Here is a 22889-nt window from a genome sequence, read left to right as displayed (position 1 = left end):
TCCTGGGATCCTCACCCTCCGCCTGGGACGACTCCTGGTGGCCCCCCGCCCTAGGCAGCGCACCCAAACCAACAGACCACGCACGCAACCTGGGCTTCATCCTGGACTCCTCCCTCTCCATGACCAGACAAGTCAACGCCGTCTCCTCGTCGTGCTTCAACATCCTACGCATGCTACGCAAGATCTTCCGGTGGATCCCCACCGAGACTAGGAAGATGGTCACCCAGGCCCTCGTCACCAGCCGACTGGACTACGGCAACTCCCTCTACGCCGGAACCACCGCCAAACTCCAGAAGAGACTTCAGCGGATCCAGAACGCCTCAGCAAGACTCATCCTGGACATCCCCCGTCGCAACCACATCTCCGGACACCTGAGAGACCTGCACTGGCTCCCGGTCAACAAGAGAACCACCTTCCGTCTCCTCACCCACGCACACAAAGCCCTGCACAACCAAGGCCCAAGATACCTCAGCAGCCGCCTCAATTTCTACGCTCCCAAACGCCAGCTTCGATCGACCGGCCACGCCCTCGCCGCCGTCCCCCGCATCCGAAGAGCCACCACAGGGGGAAGGTCCTTCTCCTACCTTGCCGCCAAGACCTGGAACTCCCTCCCGACCCACCTCCGCCGGACCCAGGACCACCTCGCCTTCAGGAGGCAGCTCAAGACCTGGCTTTTCGAGCAGTAGCGGACCCCCCTCCCCAAGCGCCTTGAGACCCTCCGGGTGAGTAGCGCGCTATACAAATGCTTTGATTTGATTTGATTTGATTTGATATGTGGCATCAACAACGTTTTGCAAAAGCCATGACAAAACAAAACAAGAATTGCCAAAAGGCTGGCAGATGATGTCAGATCCTTTGGCTTTGCAGTGCTTGTTTACAGTGAAAAACATCTGCACATCAAAATTTTAAACAAGGGTGCATTATGTGCTGAGACATAGTACGAAAGGTCAGATGTGCATTTCACATAATTACGCAAAAACAAATTAAGGAAAATCTGCACACCTCTAATTAAGGTGTGAGACCTATCCTGTACACTAACCAGTGACTTATTCTCAGATCCCCACCTCCCTTTGCAGCATGTCTTCATTGCTGTCTTGTAAAATTACCCAGGAGCCCCTGTTTCAACCTGACAAGCACCTTCTACTACCAGGCACCACTGTAGTCAACTCCTCGGCCTCTTCTGTATTGGAGAACCATGTCAACAAAGTAGCAGGTGCTTCCTTTCTGCTTCCTCGTGGTCTTCAAAAGCTTTTCTCACTGTTGCCAGCCTAAGTCAAATCTCAAATCGTGTGCAGTGTAATTATAAGCAGGGTAGATTATTGTTATGCTCTGCTACTCAGACCACCGGACTATTTTATTAACAGACTTTATAGAGTCTAAGCTTGGGCTGCCAAACTGTCATTAAACAGACACTGTAGATCATTTTCATCTCTTGCGATGAAGGAACTGGTTGAACAAACTTTCTTCAAAGAGAGCAGGACTGTAAGAATGCAAGCCAGACCTACCCCTTTTTCGAGACATCGATAGTCAAGCCAACTATGTCAAACCTCAACTTGGCCTGGATTCTAGGTTCATCCTGCCTCTAGCTTTGATGCTCAAGACTTCCAGGAGTTGACTGGGGGCTCCCACTGAACCATGCCGGTGAAGCCGTTGCAACTTCAGCCTGTTGGGCAGGCTCACTCGATGACGAGAGAAAATCCTCCCAACATTTTTCTGACCGCGAAGGTACATTTTAGACCAAGGCCTCCCGCTTAGTGTATCCAACCAGGGGTTCATCGCAGACCACTTCAAACTTTGACAACGGCCATGTCAAGTCAACCAACGTCCCAATTTTGGTGCTATTCATTTGTAAGAACGTGCTTCTTTTTCTTTTTTTTAAATGTATATCTCTGGTTCCCTTCATTGGATTATTTTTGTTTTGCCATCATTTTAATCAGAAAAATAGTTCCTAGTTTTATAAATAGATTTTGGATTTTTAATTTTGTGTTGTGTCTTACTTAGTTAATGCATTGGTGTTTTTAAATGCTTTACACACCAGTCTCCTAAATTAAGCCTGCTTGCTCGCAGCCAGCTACCAAAGGTTGAGCAAGGGAATAATTTATTGAGACCTTGACTGGGCCTTATATTATGTTGGTGGCCGTATTGCCAGTGCTAGATGCATACGTATCCCATTTAATAATCCACATTCCAGCACTATGGGGCCAATTACGATGTTGGGCAGACTTGCGTCTGCGTGACATAGTCTTGTAGTCGGGACCGACCTCTGGTCAGCGGTCCCGAAGGCCTGATTTGGATGTGATTGAACACTATTCGGTTGTATTGCTACATTTCCCTAGGGGAGCATGTGTTATAGCATAAACCGGCTGTAGCACATGCTCCCAAAGGGAAATGGGAGGTGGTGTTAATCCCTGTACCCCGTGTCAGGCACCTCAAGGTGTCTGCCATGGGGTGCCGGGATTAACACCCCTGGGCCTCGAACTGAAGTCTGTGCACACAAAGGGAGCATGTTAGTAGGGGCCCTCATACTCGTTGTCTGACAGGCTTTCCATGTGAGAAAGGCCGTCATGGAAATCCTGCTGGAGACCGAGTATTGTAAACCCAAGGGCAAAAAGAATGCCCTTTGGGATTACGGGCGGCCTCTGACTGGCCGACGGGTTCCTTGAACTCGTCAGAGGCCAGCCGGAATGACAGGCTGGGTTCAATTCCAACTGGCTGATTCATAGTCAGCAGGTCAGAATTAAAATTGACGATGGTAGTCAGCTTTCTGTGCCCCATCGTAATAAGGCCCTATGTGTATTGAGAGGATGTACGTCGTTACAACGCATGCTTTTACAACGCATGCCTTTATGACGCAAGTTTTACAACGCAAGTCGTTACAAAGACTTGCGTTGGGGGGCGCTGGATAGTGTATAGTTTAATGCATTTTTCTAACCATGACACTCAGACATTTGGTGCTGAAAACAAAAAAACAGGAGGCTTTGAGAACCAAAGCCCTTTAACCAGACACTTTCCCGTTAATGTATCATGTTAAAACATGCACAAAATATAATTTATAGTTTGACTCACTAGTTTAGATTTGTCTTAATTATAGATTGCCTTTCTTAACTTACAATAATTATTAAACATGTGTGCAGCAATAGTGTGCCATTTGTATTATATTAACACAGCATTTAAAAGTGCGGGGAACAGTGATAACTAACTATAATTAATGGCTAGTAGAAATGCAGCTTGCTCAAAGAACTTGACCGTCCAGATAACAGAATGTGTTTTTTTGTTTGTGAAATAAAGATGTCTCAGATAAATTACTGCACGTAACCTCTGATTTGTTGCTTATTTAAACAGTCTCATTCATAACTGACTTAAACCTTCATGCATTGCCTTAGTGAACAGAACACACATATTTCAAAATGCATTTCCATAATTTGTTTCTAATGACTCCTTGCTAATATCTGTTCCTTGCAATTTACAGACTAAGGGCCAAATTTCAATTTCGGCCAGAATTGCTTCTGCTCGACACTGACTCGGTCCTGGGGGAGACCGACACCTGGTCGGCGGTATCAACCGCCCATTACAATGCGACTGAACACTGTTCGGTCGCATTGCACTTTTCTCATTGGGAGCTCGTGTTACGGCCAGAAACCAGCTGTAACACCAGCTCCCTTTGAGAAAAGGGATGTGCAGTTCATCCCTGCACCCTGTGGCAGGCACCTTAAAGGGCCTGTCACAGGGTGAAGTGATCAACGGCCTCCAACCGGAGGCTGTGCACCCAAGGGGTCCCCAAAGTCAAGTTCTGACAGCCTATCCATTTTTAAAAGGCTGGCACAGAAAGGCTGCCAAAACCCGACATTGTAATCTCAAGTGCCTGCTCTTGAGATTACAGGCCAGAATCTGACTGGCCTATTGGCTCACTGAGCCCATCGGAACTCAGCCAGAATGACCAGCAGGCTTAGTTTATGACCGCCTCCATCCAAAATACCAGTTGCTTCATCAGAAGGTTAGGAAATTAAGTCATTTTAAAATAAGATTTGAACTATGGGAACAAAGAAAATATCCAGTTTCGTTGATGGATGATATGGGGGAATGTTGGGATTTACATTGGATGAAGACAAGAACAGAACAACTTTGAGTTACTGCTTTATATACATGTTTCTAGTTTAGGAGCTTCAGATTTGGCTGAAGAAGATTTGGAGAAGGATCTGGATAGAGTGATTTCTTTAGCACAGCAGAGAGTCACCTGGAGAGATTCAGTTGCAGGAGAGCAGATGACACAGGAATGTGGAATCAAGGAGGAATAAGGCAGATCAGCTGGGATGAGGGCAGATGTGATGGAGCGAGAGAGAGTTAGTATGATGGGAGGCAAATCAGCTAAGATTTAGAGCAGAAACAACAGGCTGCTTTCTTTTGACTTTTATTGAAACCCAAATATTATGCTTTGAGTAAATTGGATTTTCCAAGGCATATTTGCTCTATGCTTTATCTTTTTTAATGGGAAATTCTGCAATTAATAATTATTGATTTAGCGTCATGCTAATCTCACTCTTGCCTTTATTTTTTAGCTCTTCATGTGTTGTGACTGACATAATTTGCGCCCCATTTCATGAAATAGGCATTCTTTCATTTATGGAACGTGCTGCGTGCACCTTATAATATGATCTGCAATAACTATATTTTTCTATTATTAATTCTGTAACCTGATTGATATTTGACTGAAGAATAAAGTATCAGAAAAACCTAAACTTTAATTAGAAAATAAAACCTTTTAAAACTACTAATACCTCTCATCATTGACACAACATCAAGAATTTTCTGTTTTAACTCCAATCCAGAACACAGCGGCCAAGATCCATGTGACCTCCCAAGCGCCCAGAATTTCGAGGGTCCAAGTTGTAGGTTTGAGGTGATTGATCTAACAGCCGATTTTTTATGATTTTTAGACACTCAAAGCCTTTGTAAATGGAACATTGGCCCAAAGAAGATCAGTTCAGTTTAGTTCAACTTTATTCGGATACAAAAGTACCCATAAAATCACAGAAAACACAATTCATCACAATAATTAATACAAAAGATAAAAATTCCACATACAGATAACCAAAGTGCCTTGTGCAAAAATAAACATCATGTTAATATATACAGTTATTAAAACAATTCACAAATTATGACATACAAGATCAGGGGTTCATCATAGATCTTCGCGCCCTTATAGCAGTTTTAAAAAAAGTGCCAGTGCGGAAAATCAATTCAACATAATCTAAATCTAGTATTGATCGGTACGCTGCCTCCAGAATAATTAATCTTCTCTTGTTAAAATATGGATGAAAAAACTGTTTAGAGTATTTAATGTAATGTTTACAGAAAAATATAAAGTGCATGATAGTTTGCTCACTCCTCCCGTCACAAGAACACAAGTTTAAGTTAAAATTTGGTCTATAACCAAGAGGAAAACAAAGTGCAAATCGAATTGTGCTAGCTCTTAGTCGAAACAAAAGGCTCATTTCCCAACGCCTCATTGATAAAGTCAAATACGTGTGAAGCGGATAACAGTACTGTTCAATAGCCATATAGTTACGCACAGTTGACTTCCTAGACTCCACCACCTCCCGCTCGTTATTATATAGGGAGTACAAAGCATTATGCAGTTACTTTTTTGGGACTGATGCTGCTAATATGGGATCCAGGAACACATTTTCTCTGTTTACACTGCATAAGCTTCTCAGCACACCGCTTAGCCATGGAATTTCTAAGCCTTTATCGCAATGTAAGCAGTCCTTGATAATCAGCTGTGTCAAAGATGCCGCTTCGTTCTTCCACACAGATACCCACATAAGTGCTGGTCGTGCCCGAATAAAATCAGTTATTAAATTAATGTTAAGCTCCTTGTGACATATATATTGTGGGGTAGAAATTGGGGTGCTGAGGAATTTTCAGCAAAACCTATTTTCTTCTTGCTGGATTACTGAGCAGTTGACCGTTCCCCAAATCTTGGCACCAAATGTGGCCACCGGGGTGCACTGAAGTTTATATATTTTCTGTATTGCTAAAAGAGCTCCCATGGTTTTGGGACGAGGTAGACTTAAAGTTGAGTTGGTGACCTTTGAGAGCTTGCTCCTGGCGTGAGCTAAATGCTCACTCCAGGAGCCGTTCGCAGCAAAGGCCAATCCTAAATAAACGAAAGATCTTACCAAAGTCAATTTTTGGCCATCTATTATGATTGAGCCTATTTCCCGCTTCCCAGGGCCACTACTCATCAGAAAGGATTTCTTAAAGTTTACCCACAGGTCTAACTTTTTCATATAGTTATTAAAATTTTGGACAAGAAGACGTAGTGAGTTTGGAGTGCGGCCTATAAGAACCGCATTGTCTGCGTAAAGAAGCACAGGGATGGGCTCTTTATTAATGTATGGGACATCATGGGTAGCCGTTTTCAGAGAGGTGTTGAGCCCATTAATATATATAATAAAAAGCAGGGGGGCCTAGACACAACCTTGTCTGACCCCCCTGCCAATATCAATGGACCCTGAAACCTCTCCTCCTGTCCCGATCCTTAATTGGGCCTTGAGGTCTCTATGTAAATATGCTAAGAAATTTACCAGTGTTTCATCCAACCCACCTGCCAAAAGGATTGCCCACAGCTTTGACCTATTCACTAGATCAAAAGCTGTGGACAAATCTATAAAACCCATGTAGATGGGGGACCTCCTTGCAATTTTATATTTACCAACGATTAAGTTTAGGTTGAGGCATTTTTCCGTTGTTCCAACCTTGCCCCTAAAACCCAACTGGCATGGCTTCAAGATAGCATTTGTTTCTGTCCAATCCACAATTTTATTGTACAGGACTCTTCCTAGGATTTTAAGGGTATTATCTATTAGGGAGATAGGTCGATAATTAGGGATCTATCTCCCTTCTTTAAGTTTGGAACTATTATACTTCTTGCCCAAGTCTCAAGTATTTTCGCCAAAGTAAGAATATTAAAAATATTCAAGAGCAGCGGGACCCAGAAGTCCGGTTTCGCCTTGATTAGATCAATAGGGAGCCCGTCTGGGCCCAGCGCTTTATTACCTAAACTCAGGTTAATGGCTTCCATGACTTCTGAAATACTTATTTCTATGGGTACCGGACTACCTGGATTAAAGGTTGACTCACATGGGGATGGAGGGGAATAAATCGCTGAAAAGTGATCAACCCATACATCGCTAGCGATGTTACAGCTGATCGGCGTAGAGGACTGGCCCATAGAACGGACCTCCCTGACTGCCGCCCAAAAGATGTTACCATTTTTCAAGCTGACGGCCTCGGACAATTTATCCCATCGTTCACTCAGGAGTTCCTTCTTCCTACATCTAATTACCTCCATATATTCCTTTCTGGCCGGTTTGACTCCTGCTGTGCACCTCGGAGTGGCAGCAAGTGCCCTACGTAAATTCCTGTTTGCTTGGGAGCATTCTTAGTTAAACCATCTGGGGGTAAGTGCCACCTGAGGGGACGGTTTAGAGAGGAGGGTTTTAATCGTCTTACAGATCTCCCCAAAGTCCTCGATTAGCTGCACTGGTGGTGATTCTAATGAAAGGCAGGAAACAATGAGAGGCATATTGTCCTTTGCCAATTTCCTGAAAGTTTCAGAGTTATCGGCCCCCTTCCAACACAATCTTAGATTATCAGTCGATACCGCTAGATTTGTAGCCCCACATTCAATCTGAAAGATCAGCTGATGGGCAGTGTGTGTCATTATCTTGATGGGATTGTGGTCTCCGAAGTCAGAGGGTACGACTTCTGCAGAAACCAGCTGTTTTTCGATCAGAGGGCATACGAAAATTTAATCTTTAGTACATCTACACCCCCTTCTCCTATAAGTTGGATGATTGGTCGTAGTTCACCCTGCGACCAAGTCCATAACGTTGGACAAATTATGCGATTTAATAAACCATTCAAGTTCTCTGCCTCTATTTGTAGATTGTGCATAATAGGCCGTCCCCTTCTTAGGGTCTATATTGTGGATTTTAGCGTTAAAATCGCCCCCACTAATATACCCAAGAGGTCCCCGTTGTTGGATTGATTATCCAAATCTGAGATAAAATCAAAAAGCTTTATAAAGCTCTTATTTGGAACTGACAGAAAATCGTTATTATAAAAATTTATCAAATAGAAATGGATCTCTCTTTTATACAGTACTATCTGATAATCTGAGCTATGAGTTGGGATTACCTTAAAACTTCCCCCAGCAGCCACATTAATCCCTATAAACAGTCCTCCCGATGGTCTTCCTATCCTTGGTGTTTGGGATAGCAAACTGAAGCAATGAAACTCCTCAATGTATAGTTCTTCTGTAGCCCAGGTTTCCTGGAACATGACAATCTCATATTCCCTGATCAAGTTTATCCAGTCTGTATTGTTAAGTGTTGATCGTAGACCTGCCACGTTCCAACTCAATACACTCAGACTGTCTCCATTGCCACTTTTTACTTAGTCTATCCTCCCTTGGGAGCAGTTAGGTCTGATTAATGTGTTTGGGATTAGAGTGTCATTAGCATCTGCATTGAGTACCATGTCTAATGGTCAATCTTGCATATCCAAACTGGAAAAGACATGATAACCATTCGATAGGGGCATAACTGCTCTAGTGCTTCTGTTTGGAGTTAAGGGTGGCTTATAAAAGTAGCCCAGATGGAGTGTGCTGATACTAGACGGGGGTTAAATGATTCATCAGTGATAGATAGAAGCTGGCAGACCTGTTGGGGCCTTCTAAAATTTAGAACAATACAGTCCCCATCTATAGATTCATGTGATGGTCCAACCCACCCTACTCTCCTGGCCATGATTATAACCTCCCTTCTTTGTGGGTCAACATTTTTATGTTTATATAGCCAGTCTACCAACTTATTTTGGAGATCAGACCAGGACTCTCTCTGTCCCTCCCTAAGTGCAGGGACACCAGTTAGGTTTTGCACATATGGGGCAGAGGCGGGTGGGAGGAGTAAGATATCCGAATTAAAATTTGAACAAGACTTGCTAAAATCTCTGTTTGCATCATTAGTGCCATTAGCTTACCTTAAGCCCTGCTTAGACGACCTGCCTTGGTTACTTGGTTATTAACCCCCTTGTGAGTACCCTTACCATCATTCCCTATTATCAACCTGCTGCTTCTATTAGTATAAGCATCACTTTTTGCCGGTGAAGCCCCCCTATTCCCTCGTGATTCGCCAGAGATAACTTGGGGTGACGCCATGGGGTCAACTGCGCTTCGGGATTGCGGGGCCCTATTGCAATTGGTTTGACCACTTATTTGACCATTCAATACAGGGTGCAGAGTGTTTTCCCCGCCCCATCTCTGCTTATATTTACTGCCACAGTATTTATCTTAGACATTTCTTTCCAAAAGGCGTCAAGTTTCTTAACAAAAATCTCCATTAAGTCATCCAGTCTGGACTCGAATCCTTCCATCAAAGTGTCTAAAATTTCAATACCCATATCGTTTGTGTTAGGGTCATTAACCTGAGGGTCTTCAGTCTGGGTGGAGATAGAGTTAGTCATCTTGGCTTCAACTATTCCATTGCCGCTCCTACCATCACTGCTACATGGGACATCTGAATTGGAGTCTGTTATTTTTTGCCTGGGTTTTGACTGATTTAGTTTTGGTGCATTTTTCTTTCCCCCAGGTGCTGTAACAGGCAATGTCCGCCCTCTGGCTATCTTACTCAGGGTTCCTCGTGTATTACTTGCAGGGGCACTTAGATCCTGGTTGGCCGGAGAGGATGAAGATGAAATGTTTGTGACTACTATATCAGGGCTTAAAGGCACAGGGGAAGGTCTCAAAATGTCTGCAGAAATTAGGTCCAGAGTACCCCCAGTTGACAGTCGCGATTGGGGCAGGGCAAGGTCTAATGATAAACGTCTCTCTGTTGCCTGAATCTCATGTATAAGGACCGATTCGGCCCTTATGATAAAATCATCTAATGTTCCAACTACCCCCTTCCGTTTACTCATTTTGGCAGTGGGGTCAGTTAATTACTTAATGTCACTTGATGCGTTAATGTTCTTAGTGGGGATAAATCTGTCAACTTAACTTTGTATAGTTAGCACATTACCTTACTCCCGTGAGTCAGTAATCCAGTAATCCTTGTACAAGACGCCAAGGGTGGTGGGCCAGCCTGACCTCTTTCCGCCCCTGACGGCCACAGACGGCCCGCCCTTTGCCCGGGCTTAGCCCGGCGCCCGCCCGCGCACGTCCCGCGTGGCGCAATAGGCCTGCTGGTTAAATCCCCCTAGTCCGCCGGTTGCCCCACTGGGTTCTGGGCCGTGTGGTCCTTCATGCGCCTGCCCCCGCTGTCCTGCAAACACCAATGCAGGTTTGAAGCGTCTCCCGCGATGCGGGAGGTGCAAGTCGCTGATGAAGCCCCCGGTGTCAAGGGGGAGGGGCTGCCGGTCCGCCGGTCACCCCACTGGGTTCTGGGCCGTGTGGTCCTTCGTGCGCCTGCCCCTGCTGTCCTGCAAACACCAACGCAGGTTCGAAGCGTCTCCCGTGAAGCGGGAGGTGCAAGGCACTAATGAAGCCCCCGATGTCAAGGGGGAGGGGCTGCTGGTCCGCCAGTCACCCCACTGGGTTCTGGGCCGTGTGGTCCTTCGTGCGCCTGCCCCCGATGTCCTGCAAACACCAACGCAGGTTCGAAGATCAGAAAAGTATGCATAATCTGGCGGAGGAATTTCCATGAGGCCTTACATGATTTAGATATGCTTTTATCTCAGTTGGCTGGACACTAATAAAATAAAATCACTGTTTGGTCTATTTGGCCACTCCCACCGTATGGCACATGTGGTCAATTTTCCAAGTTGGATAGTGACGTGGACGTTGAAGAATCACGTGTCTCTATGTTTTATCTTTGGTCCATGCTGGGTTCTTAAAGCAATGGTAGATGCCCCACTTTAAATCATCTGTCATAATTCAATTCAAAAGACCACTGCATTCTGCAATTACACATTTTTCCAGCTTTGAGGTTTGCTATTTCCAAATTTCTAGTGTTTTCATTGGGGATTCAGGAAAATCACTTGAATGTAAGCTACTCATTTGATAATTCATTTGTAAGCTTCCTGTCAGAGCAGCTGACTTTGGTACTAGGGAACTAGGTTTGAGTCTTGGCGTGGTCTCAACACCCTCTGATTCTGGGCAAATCACTTAATCTCTCCATGCCTACCAAAAAATGAATGTATCCTTGTGTAGCGTAACTGGTGCTTATGTAAAGCACTCTAATACGTTCAGGTCGAGTTCGCGCTATAAAAAACTGCACAAAAAAAAATGCACTTTGAGTATGCATTTTGCACTTTTATTGTTCATTGCACTTTGAATCGCATGGTGTGACTCACCTATCTATACATGCAATATTCACCTCTAATTACATTTTAAATCTCATAATAATCAAATATAGGTAAGATAATGTGATGAAAAGTATTTTTTTGCGAATGCATTAATGGTATTGTATTTTTTTTTACAGTTTTAATCTTTTTCTAATTTGCATGTTGCCATTTCCATTCAGAGACTGGCACGTGTCACTGTGTGAGCTTGAGGGCCACCATTTCAGGCTCCATTTCTGATCTGCTGTGGATGAGTGGAAAAGCCAGTTTCTCCCTCTGTACCCGCAATTCGTATTTTAATTGACATTGACGCTGTTTATTTCTGTGGGTCGCGGTCCTGTCTGCTTTCACTGGGCTGCCCTCTCACGAACGGATTGATGTTTTGTTGATCCCTGCATCGCTGCACAGTTTCACCTTAAATGGCCCTGTTCATGACCATGATGCATTTGGCCTCTCTGTGGACATGGAAAAAGTGTCAAAATATCCCAGTTGTGGCTTTTATATTTTTAATGAAAAGGATGAAAAGGACATGCAATGACCCCAGCTAAGAAGCACAGCATCCTGACAATGTGCATCGACCCCCAGCATTAAATGACGCTTCGAGTTGTATAAAGCATTCCAGATTGCAGAGAGCATTATTGTGCTGCTGTTTTTTAAATGATGAAAGAAATCCTAGGTCGTTCCTTTGATGGTAGGTGTCTCAGGGGCCTGCTCCGAGGCGCATCCCTCCCCTTCACCCTCGAATGCACTTTCAACAAACATCTGCTTTACCATTCGCCTGTTATTAATGGTCGCTTTACAAAGGCATGGATAGTGGCCTGGAAAACGTTTCATTGATTTCCTCTTTGCCAACCCTGATTCAATCACTGCTTGTTCGAATGGATTCTCTTTTAAGCAACAAGAAATCTTCTGAGCAATGCGTTTTATAGGATCATTCTTAAATAAAATGACTCTTCCATTTAAGCTCTGAAAAGGGCTCAGGATGGTTTAATGGAAGTTTTGAAAATCTATTGCTTGGTCGATAATAGGTGTGGAGTGTTTCTGTACAGAGATCATATTTAAAGATCACTGCATTTCCCCTGCTGTATACAGAATATAAACGCTGCTGTAGATTGCAGTTAAAGCCATGACCCATGCATGAAAGTCCATGCACTGAGAAAAGGCCCAACTCACCTTGAAGCTCTTAGCAATGTCAAGGAGGAAACCTTTGAAAATAAAGTAACCTGTGCTGTGTGCAGGTCCTGTTAGGGGCCGATAGCGGTTTAGTCCCCCAGGCATACTCACAGCTCTATCTAATGCCAAATATTTGTCGATGGCCTCTTTCCCAGTGTGGTGCTAACTTTAATAGGCATTCAATTGTCAAAGCCAATAGGTGTGCGTTGTATTTTGATTCCTTACTAAAATATATATATTTTTTAAAAGGCATATGATGATTTAGACTCATTTATTTCATGGTGATATAATATTTTTTTCCTTTTTTTAATTATTATTCTTTAATACAGCATGCAGCAATCGAAAGCGAGTTCTTTTAAGTGCTTTTGAAGAATAGTGCAGATGGGGCTGTGGCAAGGGGGTGGGGGGGTGATTACTAAATTGTACATACCTCAGTACTGTCAAGTGTAGAGCGATGTATACACCTGATCCAAGAGGTTCATTTTCAGACTAGAGAATGAGGGTCCCATGCTGAGTATCCTTGCCCATACAGAGTTCTACACCAAATCCATTTATCTCACTAGGAGCATGAGGCGGCTGCTTTTTGCACAAAGCCTCAGGCATCTGACTGGCTACTGGTTGGCTGTGATTATTTATTTATTTGTGATTTTATATAGCATAGACGTGGCCCTCTGGCATCAGAGCGCTTTACAGTAGGACCAGAATAAAATAATCATAACATGAATACCAATTACAATAGGACAAGAAACAAAGCAATCAGATTGAGGGTAACAACTATAACAAAACAAAATATCATATGGTAAATAGCAGTTATGTGGTAGAAATTCTTGTGACCAGTCTTAAAGTGTGCTGCAGAATGTAGGACCGATCTGAGTGGGAATAGATAAGCATTGAGGATGTAGTCCAGACTTGACAGAACAAAGGCCTGAACAACTGTTCAGTGGCGACCGCTACTTAACGGGGGTGGCAGGGCAGTGGTGGTGGGGGGGTTAGTGGAAAAAAAAGAGAAAAATACCACTTACCTGCATCCCGTCCACCGCCTCTCGGTCCTCTTCGTCGCTCCAGGGGCAGAAAGAAAGCAGGAACCAGGAAGCACCCAGGCACCCAGACTCCCCATATCCAATAATGATGCTGCGTTACAGCAGTTTTGTGAGTGGTTTGAGTGCCGTGATTTGGGACTCGTTTGTATGATAGAAGCACGCGTGGTTAAACCACACGTGCCTCTACGAAGCAGCCCAAACCATAAATGCGTCTTAACCATGCATTCGTTTACCACTCATGCCTTTACCACGTCATTTGGTAGTATAGGCATGAATAGTAAAGGGGTATGTGTGGCTAAGGTCGCCACTACCCCACCCACACCCCCTGTGCTGTCCATTAAACTACCCCACCTCCTTCCACTGCCCTAAAACTTACCCCAACCCCAACCCCGAGCCCTAAAACCTACTCAATCTACCCATTTCCCTCCCAATGCCCTAAGGCCTTTCCCCTCTACGTAGACTACCCCCACCCCAGTGCTGTCCCTTAAACTACCCCAACCCTTCCACTGCCCTAAAAACCTACCCAACCCCCCAGCCCTAACAACTACCCCATCTACCTATTCCCCTCCCACTACCCTAAGTCCTAAAACCATGGCCCTTTATGTACACCACTTGCCCCCACGTTGTCCCTTAAACTTCCCCAACCCCTTCCACTGCCATAAAACCTACCCTGACCTTCTCCCAGCCCTAAACACTATCCCAACCCCCGTCCAGCTCTAGAAACTACCCCAAACCCCCTCCTAGCCCTAAAAATGACCCCACGCCCCTCCCAGCCCTAAAAACTACCCCGCCAGCCCCACTTACCTCACCGTGGTGTCTTCCTACTTCCGTCTTCCAGCATCTAGACGCCCACTGCCTCAACCACGGCATATGCGTGGTTAAGGGAAGTGTGGTCGAGCTTGTGTAGTCGTAACACACATGGTTCAGACCGCAGTGTTCCAACTGTTTCCCTCGGCGCTCAGACAGAGACTGAGGGATGGGGCATGTTCTCCACCCAGCCTTCGGTGAACATTAAAACTGTGCATGACTGTTTGGCTGGCCGAAGACGGCTGGACAGACCGTCATGAGAGGGCCCCCACACCTCCCCCTGTTTCTATAACCTCCAACCCCGCCCCTAACCAGCTGAGCCGACGAATGAAAAATAAAATGATAATAACATTTGTTGTTATTATTTTATTTTTCCTTTTCATACTGCTCACAGTGCAATGGGGCGATGCTCCTCCGCCTTTGCGGAGGAACCACCCCTGCTGATTTTCGGTATAATTCTGGGATCATTTGCCTGATTCCCCATAACAGTCTAGGCTGGAACCAGGAGCTCTTGGCCATGGCTGGGATGTGGTGCTGGAGGTTGAGATGGCTGTTGAGAGTTAAACCAAGTGAATTGGCATTATGAACAATAGAGCGAGGGCCCTCCAGGACAGGGAAGATAGCAAGCTGTTCCTGAACTGAAGGAATGGCTTTCTTTGGTGATATTACAAGAAATTCTGTTTTTGCTGGATTTAGTTAGAGGTGGTGAATTGGCATCTAGGATTGAACTTTGTCTGTGTGCTCAGTAGAGGGGGGAGATGTCAGGTAGATTAGGGTGTCATCAGCATACAGGTGGAAGAGGATTCCAGAGCTCGTAAATATCACACGGAGGGGTTCAAGGTAGAGGCTCAAAAGCGTTGTAGAGAGGATAAAGCCTTGAGGAACTCCTTGCCACAGACCGATTGGCTTTGAGACCGAGGGCCAGATGTATGAAACAGTTTTACCCATTTTGTGTCTAAGGGAAAATGTGTTCATACATCTGGCCCAAAGTTCCGATTTTCACTTGTTGGGAGCAGTTCGTTAGGTAAGAAGAGAGCCATTTCAGGACTACATATTTTCATCCCATTCGCTCCTGTAAGGTGTAAACCAGAGCCTGCTCTTTCAAATGCATTGAAGAGGTCGAGGAGAGCAAGACGGCATGAGTTTCCTGTGTCTAGAATGCAGTGGGCGTTGTCCACAATCTGAAGATGCCATGTAGAAGGAGAGTTATAGAGGAATCTGACAATGAAGTACTTTGTGCACAAAGCTCTACCTGAACTGTTTTCTCAGGACCAGCACAGAGACATCAATAGTGGTGAGAAATGGACTGTTTATTTCAAAGCAGAGGACCAGGTGGACCTGGTCAGTTTGTGCTTGTTGGAGCTTGGACCCTTTTTTTTTGCAGTTATGCCCCCCCTGATGCAGTTTTCCATCCAAGCAATAACCACTGCCAGCACAATGTGTTCCATATAAGGCAGAATTAGTGAGGCAGGATTCACCAGAGTATAGATTATTTGTGTCTTTGTGAGTGCGGGTACCATTGTGTGTGTTTCCTCTGATGCTTTATGTATTTGTCTGTGCTCACTGGTGCCTGTATGTCTATTGGCCTGCAACAATCAGCATCCTAAAGTCTTTTTGCGCCTGGGAGTCTGTCCTTTTGCCTCAGTGCTCAAGTACTTGTAAGTCTGCTTGTAATGTTACCTAGGTGTAATTTAATGTATATGCATGACTACTTGTACGTCTGTTTGTCATTGAGCGTGATCATATGTGTTACTAGTTTGTTTATAGAGGTGCCTGAATGTATGTGTTCCAGTGTATATGGAAGCCTGCAAGGTGGACTAATCTTTGTACAAAGGAATCTGATGTATGTTGTATCCCTGTGTGCCTGGACTACACAGCATCAAATCCTATGGTCTTTGCCAATGCATGCCTCCTTTTACTGTTTCATCATTTTTTTCTTGCTTTTTCAGAAAGTTATACTAGCCTATTAAATGTCTTCAAACATGTAGTGATTGCCTGGCTCTATAGGTATTTGAATTGCAATATATTTGAAGTTAATTGTTTCTTTTTCACTTTAGAGGACAACTCAGTATAAAAACGCAGTGGTACTTCAAAGTAAATGTTTCCTTTGCATTAGATAATGTAATATGCAATCAGTCTAGGGCAAAAAATACGGCATTTTAGTTTACAATTAGCGGTATACCTCAGTGATTTCGAATTACTCAAGTGGGAATTAGTGACTATCCAGGGAAGCAGCTGGTTGGCATTCTGGGGCGACTTGGATGCCATCCTTGAATTCAAAAGTGCTAAATTAATTACATTCCAAAGATATGTCACAATAACACTTGTGCCCAGTGCTAATCATTCACCCGCTGCCAGATGCACATTTTTCAGTGTGGTTGTAATCCCACTTGGCAAAGGTTGTAGTATTCTTGCTAATGATTGTATGACTCACATAGACCAAAACAATGCCAGGGCCTTACATTTACTAAAAGGAAGGCAATTTTAATGTAAAATGAAACAAATGACTAGTTGTTTTTCACTTAGGGTAGTTGAGAAAGGAAGTACATCGGCCTGCCCTTTTGTGAATGCACAATAAGCAGGTCGAATGAGAATTACAAGTAACAATGTGGGCAGTACAGAGCTGGAGTGTGAGAAGTCATTAAAAAGACTATTTGAACTGAAAAGTCTTCAGTATAGCTTTCGACTGAATACGCAGTTGCCTAGACTAGTGCAAACAAAAAAATGAAATGGAAAGTTCAACATTTATTTGAATATCTCCTCATTTTATAGAAGTATTTTCGGTGTTGGAAAGAGGCAAACCACTAACCACACACCAAACTCTGCTCTCTCAGTCACTTCTTTTTCTCCCATTCCCATTTCAAAATGTTCATGTGAACAGCAAGTGCAGGATCTCTGTATGGGTGGGGCTAGATATGGAGGTCCAATGGATTAATTAATCCACTGTTTAATTATTCAGCCCATGGGGGAGAAATTGGATTATTAGTTGAAGAGGATAAGCACCCGCCTCAATTATTAACCACAATCCATGTCTGGTGAACCAATAAAGTTGCTAAATAAACCTGAGCTCAACTCTTGGTAGCTATGGCACAGAGTGGCTAGGGTTAATTAAGTGGCAATGTGTAAAGTATTTATGCAGGTTCAAAAAACGGTAACTAGTCATAATATTGAAAAACAATATCGACTGGACAGAATATCAAGTTTTTTTATAGAATGGACAGAATATCGAATTGCAAAAACATAGTGGTGCAGAATATCGAAATGCAGGTAAGAAATATCGATTTCCACCGTATTGAAGTTAGTAATATCGATTTTTTTTTGTTTTAGTATATGTGTTAAAAGTTTGTATTATTTTTGTAATGTATGTATACATTTTGTAAAAATAATGAATTTTTTGTTAATTCATTTTTGTGAAATTTAATTTTGTAGCAGGTTGTGGGTTTATAGGGGAATAGGGGAATAGGGTGGGAAGTAATTTAATTGAAATGTATTAATTTATCATTTCATTACTCGATAATTTAATATTAAATAATGTATATTGTTAATTAGCTTAATTAATGTATTACTAATTAATTATAAATGTATTAATATCAATTAATAAGTAATTGGTAAGTATGTTAATAGTTTTTTATTAATTAGTAATTAATAAGATAATAATGATTAACAAATAATTTGTAAATATGTTAATTGTGTAGGGTAGGTAGTAATTTATATTTAATGTAATTTTTATTATTTGTTATATTATAATTTTTTTTAATTTATTTTAATAATGTTAATTGTGTGAATTTATTGAGATTTGATTGTTATTAATTATATTTTTAATTGTAATTAGTTCATTAATTAATTGTTAAATAATTATGTTAATTTGTTAATATGTTACAATATTGTAGGAAATGTTTATAGGATAAAGTGGTGAGAGGTAAATTATATATTTTTTAAATTATTGTTTATTAATGTTAATTACATTGCAGGAAAGGGTAAATTAAATTATTCCCCTATGCTATCCAACAGTTTCCTTACTGTTACACTCACTGGAGTGGGAGTAGTAATTTTTACCCACCCGCTATCCAACACTTTCCCTACTGTTGCACTCACTGGAGTGGGAATAGTCATTTTTACCCAACCGCTATCCAACACTTTCCCTACTGTTGCACTCATTGGAGTGGGAATAGTAATTTTTACCCTCCTGCTATCCAACACTTCCCCCACTGTTGCACTCACTGGAGTGGGAATAGTAATTTTTACCCTCCCGCTATCCAACACTTTCCCTATTGTTGCAGTTACTGGAGTGGGAATAGTAATTTTTACGCTCCCGCTATCCAACGCTTTCCCTACTATTGCACTCACTGTAGTGGGAATAGTAATTGTTACCTTCCCGTACTGTTGCACTCACTGGAGTGGAAATATTCATTTTTACCCTGCCGTTATCCAACGCTTTCCCTACTATTGCACTCACTGGAGTGTGTGTAGTAACTTTTACCCTCCCGCTATCCAACAGGTTCCCTACTCTACCACTTGTTGGAGTTGAAGTAGTAATTTTATCTTTTACGCTATGCAATCTTTTCAATATTGTTATAATTAATGTAGTGTAATGTATTATTTAAAAAATAATAGTGAATTTAATGTTTTAGCTTAACATATATAATTAATATTTTAATATTTATATTATATGTTTATTTTAATATATATATGTAATTATATTTAAATTCTGTTTTTAACATTTAATTTTTTTAAATATTGATGTTTTTTATATTATTAAGTTAATATATGTAATAAAAAATAAAAATACGTGTTTTTAACTTACATTTATTATGTATTAATTCTAATGTTATTTAAGTATTTTTAAGTATGCTTTACTTAATTATAGTTATTATTTAATCAATTTTACATTACTTTTAAGACATTTAAAAAAGTCGATATTTTAGCAAACTATATTATTTACAACAATATTTAGGATTCAATATTTTTGTACTTACCTGTTTGTAGATAGGAAATCGATATTCTGGTAGTCAATATTTTGTCACTGATATTTTTGAAGGTCGATATTTAGCTCCTTGATATTCGGTCACCCAGGCCCTCGTCACCAGCCGACTGGACTACGGCAACGCCCTCTACGCCGGAACCACCGCCAAGCTCCAGAAGAGACTCCAGCGGATCCAGAACGCCTCGGCCAGACTCATCCTCGACATCCCCCGACGCAGCCACATCTCCGGACACCTGAGAGATCTGCATTGGCTCCCGGTCAACAAGAGAATCACCATCCGTCTCCTCACCCACGCACACAAAGCCCTACACAACCAAGGCCCGAGCTACCTCAACAACCGGATCAACTTCTACACCCCCAAACGCCTCCTCAGATCAACCAGCCACGCCCTCGCCGCCGTCCCCCGCATCCGAAGAGCGACAACAGGAGGAAGGTCCTTCTCCTACCTGGCCGCCAAGACCTGGAACTCACTCCCAACCGACCTGCGCCTGACCCAAGACCACCTCTCCTTCAGGAAGAAGCTCAAGACCTGGCTGTTCGAGCCGTAACGGCACCCCCCCCCCCAAACCAGCGCCTTGAGACCCTACGGGTGAGTAGTGCGCTCTATAAATGACCTGATTGATTGATTGATTGTCAGTGATTCTCAAAAAACAGCAAACAAAAAATTTATGAATCCATTTAGAAAAATAGAGAATATTTTAATTAATAAAATGACACTAAATAATCCAGCAGTGCCCTGTATGACTAAATTCAAAATGGTGAAACCCACCTTTCCTTGTGCAAAGCCTCTGTGCTCACACGAGATGAGATATGTGACCTGGAAATGAGCAACCCCTCCTCTGTGCTCACTTCAAACCATTTTTGTGAGAAGGAAGCCCCTTTAAGGATAATTAAATTCCTGGGCACTGCCAAATTATCATCCTGTTAGAGGAACTGAACCACCTTTCCATGCCCAAATCTTTGTTTCCTGCTCGGAGATCAGTTTTCACACATCATTCAGGGTTAAACACTCAGAGGGCTGCAGCTGGGACTAATGTAAATTAGCCTCCAAAGTGTTTAGGTAGGAAAATGTAACTTTCTAAAAGTACCCTTTCCTGAGTATATTTATTAAAAATCCAATTATACCAATGAAGGGGGCTTTTAATAATCATTCAAAGGGTACAAGAAAGAAATGTCTAGGTCTTTCCTAACTGTACATAACATTATTAAATTTAATATTGCACCACAGTTTTTACCGATGGAATGGTCACCATTGCTGCAGTGAACATTACTTTTGGGCCTTTCCCTGTAAGGACATTTTTTAACACAACATTTCTACATGCCCTTTTTTAAATGCCATGCACCCTACGTTATGGGCAGTGAGGCCTTGGAGTGACTTAATAATATTTAAAAGGAAGATTTAAGGCTGTTAAAAGGGATTATTTGCAGGTCAAATTGCAGTTAGTTTTAAAGCTACTTCAAATATTCATCAGTGGTAGGCCTGTAGCCATGTTTTACACTGTCACTGTAGTGAATGACACATTAGTTGCTGCAGTCCACTAGTGACATTTAATTTGCAGACTCTGGCTACACTTTGTACCATATACTAGGGATTTATTGGTAACTTGAATATGCCAATTAAGGGTATACCTGTTTCATCATGTTGAAAGGAGGAACGCAGGCACTTTACCACTGGTAAAGTCTACTGAGTTTTACAGCCAGCTAAAGGAGGTAAGGCAAAAATTGTCATTCCTGAACATGATCACAGTTCCATTCCCAACAGGCCCATTCAGCCTCCTTTTATCTTTCTGAGGTTGATGCAATGGGTCCTACTGAGTTGGGTAACACAATTGCATTTTATTGATCAGTTACACCAAGAGACATCTTGAGATGAATGAGCACTTTACAAATAAACACTAAATTGTGTTATTTATTGCATACCAAGGTGGATCTGCATCTTTTTTGATGATGAACTGCGATAGGTAGTGTTTTTAAAAATGTTATTGTAAGTATCCCACAGCAGCAAAGCAGATGTTGTGCAAGCTTCTTTGTGATTAGGAGAGCCAACTTCTGAACCATGTGACTCTTGGGTTGCATCCTTTTTTGACATGGGGTGTGGCAACACTGATCCTGGTACTATAGAAACAGTATAAGTGGAATTTGCAGCCTTTGTGTTAAGACCAGTCATCTGTCTTTGCTACAGTGTACATACTTTATCCTTTTCACTATATGTGTGGACTTTATCCAGACCCAAAATATCACCTCCTGTGATGTGACAGGTTGTGAGTCTGCAGGTTGTCACTTGTGGAGTTGTCTCTGGGGTGTGCTGTAACTTCCTATGATGTCACCAGGTGAGCGGATCAACAGTTGTGTGATGCCACTCATACTACCCTTTCATTGTGGTTAATTCCTATAAATGAGTCCACCTCATCTTTTATATCAATACAATGGGTTTTATTGAGGCACACAAATGTGTACTCACAGGCATGTCTGAGACAGAGGGTAGGCTAGCAAACAGGAGGGAGGGTACATAACTCAGATACATCAGGATCATTGTTTGAGGTATCATTTGTGTGTTTTAATGAGACTACTTTTGTGTGCCTCTGACAAATTAAAATATATTGCAATTCGTAAGTTCAGAATGCTTGCAAAGTAAATATGCAAAGGAGCACACAAATTCAAAATTACAATTAACAGCTTGAGAAAAGATTTTTACACCGGTAATACATCTTTAAGAAGAACCACGCAAGACAGGATTTCTAGGAATTTCGAAAGCAAGATATAGGAAGTCAATTCACAGCCCCATCAGGCTTCTTACATGATATCACAATGTTTGTAAATGTACCAATTTATCACTTTTTTTACATCCTGCCAGAAGCAATTCCATTCCAAATTCTGTGACAAACGTGAGAGTTCTCAAAATAATGTTCACAGTACAATGAGCGTACATTAACACATTTACGATTCCAAGGCAGAAAAGCAAGAGACAGTAATTAATTAGCACTTAGAATGACTTTCGCATTAATAATCATGCACAATTAATGACATTATAATATAATGGGAATGGCTGTTTACTGCCAAGATGCCGACTTTGTGTCTGTGCTATATATGGTGGAGTTCATCACCGGGCCCTTCTCAGGGATGTTTGCCTCTAGAGCCAGGGTAAATAATTAGCTCTCTTCTTTCTACAGTGCCGTGTGTTGAATCCACCTCTGTGGTTTTTACAGATCAATTACAGCAGAAAAGCGATAGGAGAAACTCAGGCAGGTACGAATGCATTAATTTAAAGGCGGATAAACGTCTCAGTGAGTTAAGGATGATATGAAAGTCATTTAGTATGAGTCTTAAATAGGACCAATCAGTGAATAATAGTGAGACCTGGTATTTACTTGGCTTAATAGTGTCAGAACTGGTCTTAGACACATTATAAATAACATTTTGCACATAGTGCTATATACCAGTGAGAATTTTCCCTCAGGCATCATCTGCTATAGCCTTATACCGGCTATTAAAGGCCCGCTGAATCGTTAAAGGCCCGAGCCGAAGGCGAGGGGCTTTAACGA

The sequence above is a fragment of the Lissotriton helveticus genome, chromosome 2_1, assembly GCF_964261635.1.
Source record: "Lissotriton helveticus chromosome 2_1, aLisHel1.1, whole genome shotgun sequence".
NCBI classification, from domain to species: domain Eukaryota; kingdom Metazoa; phylum Chordata; class Amphibia; order Caudata; family Salamandridae; genus Lissotriton; species Lissotriton helveticus.
This window is presented reverse-complemented; position numbering follows the sequence as displayed.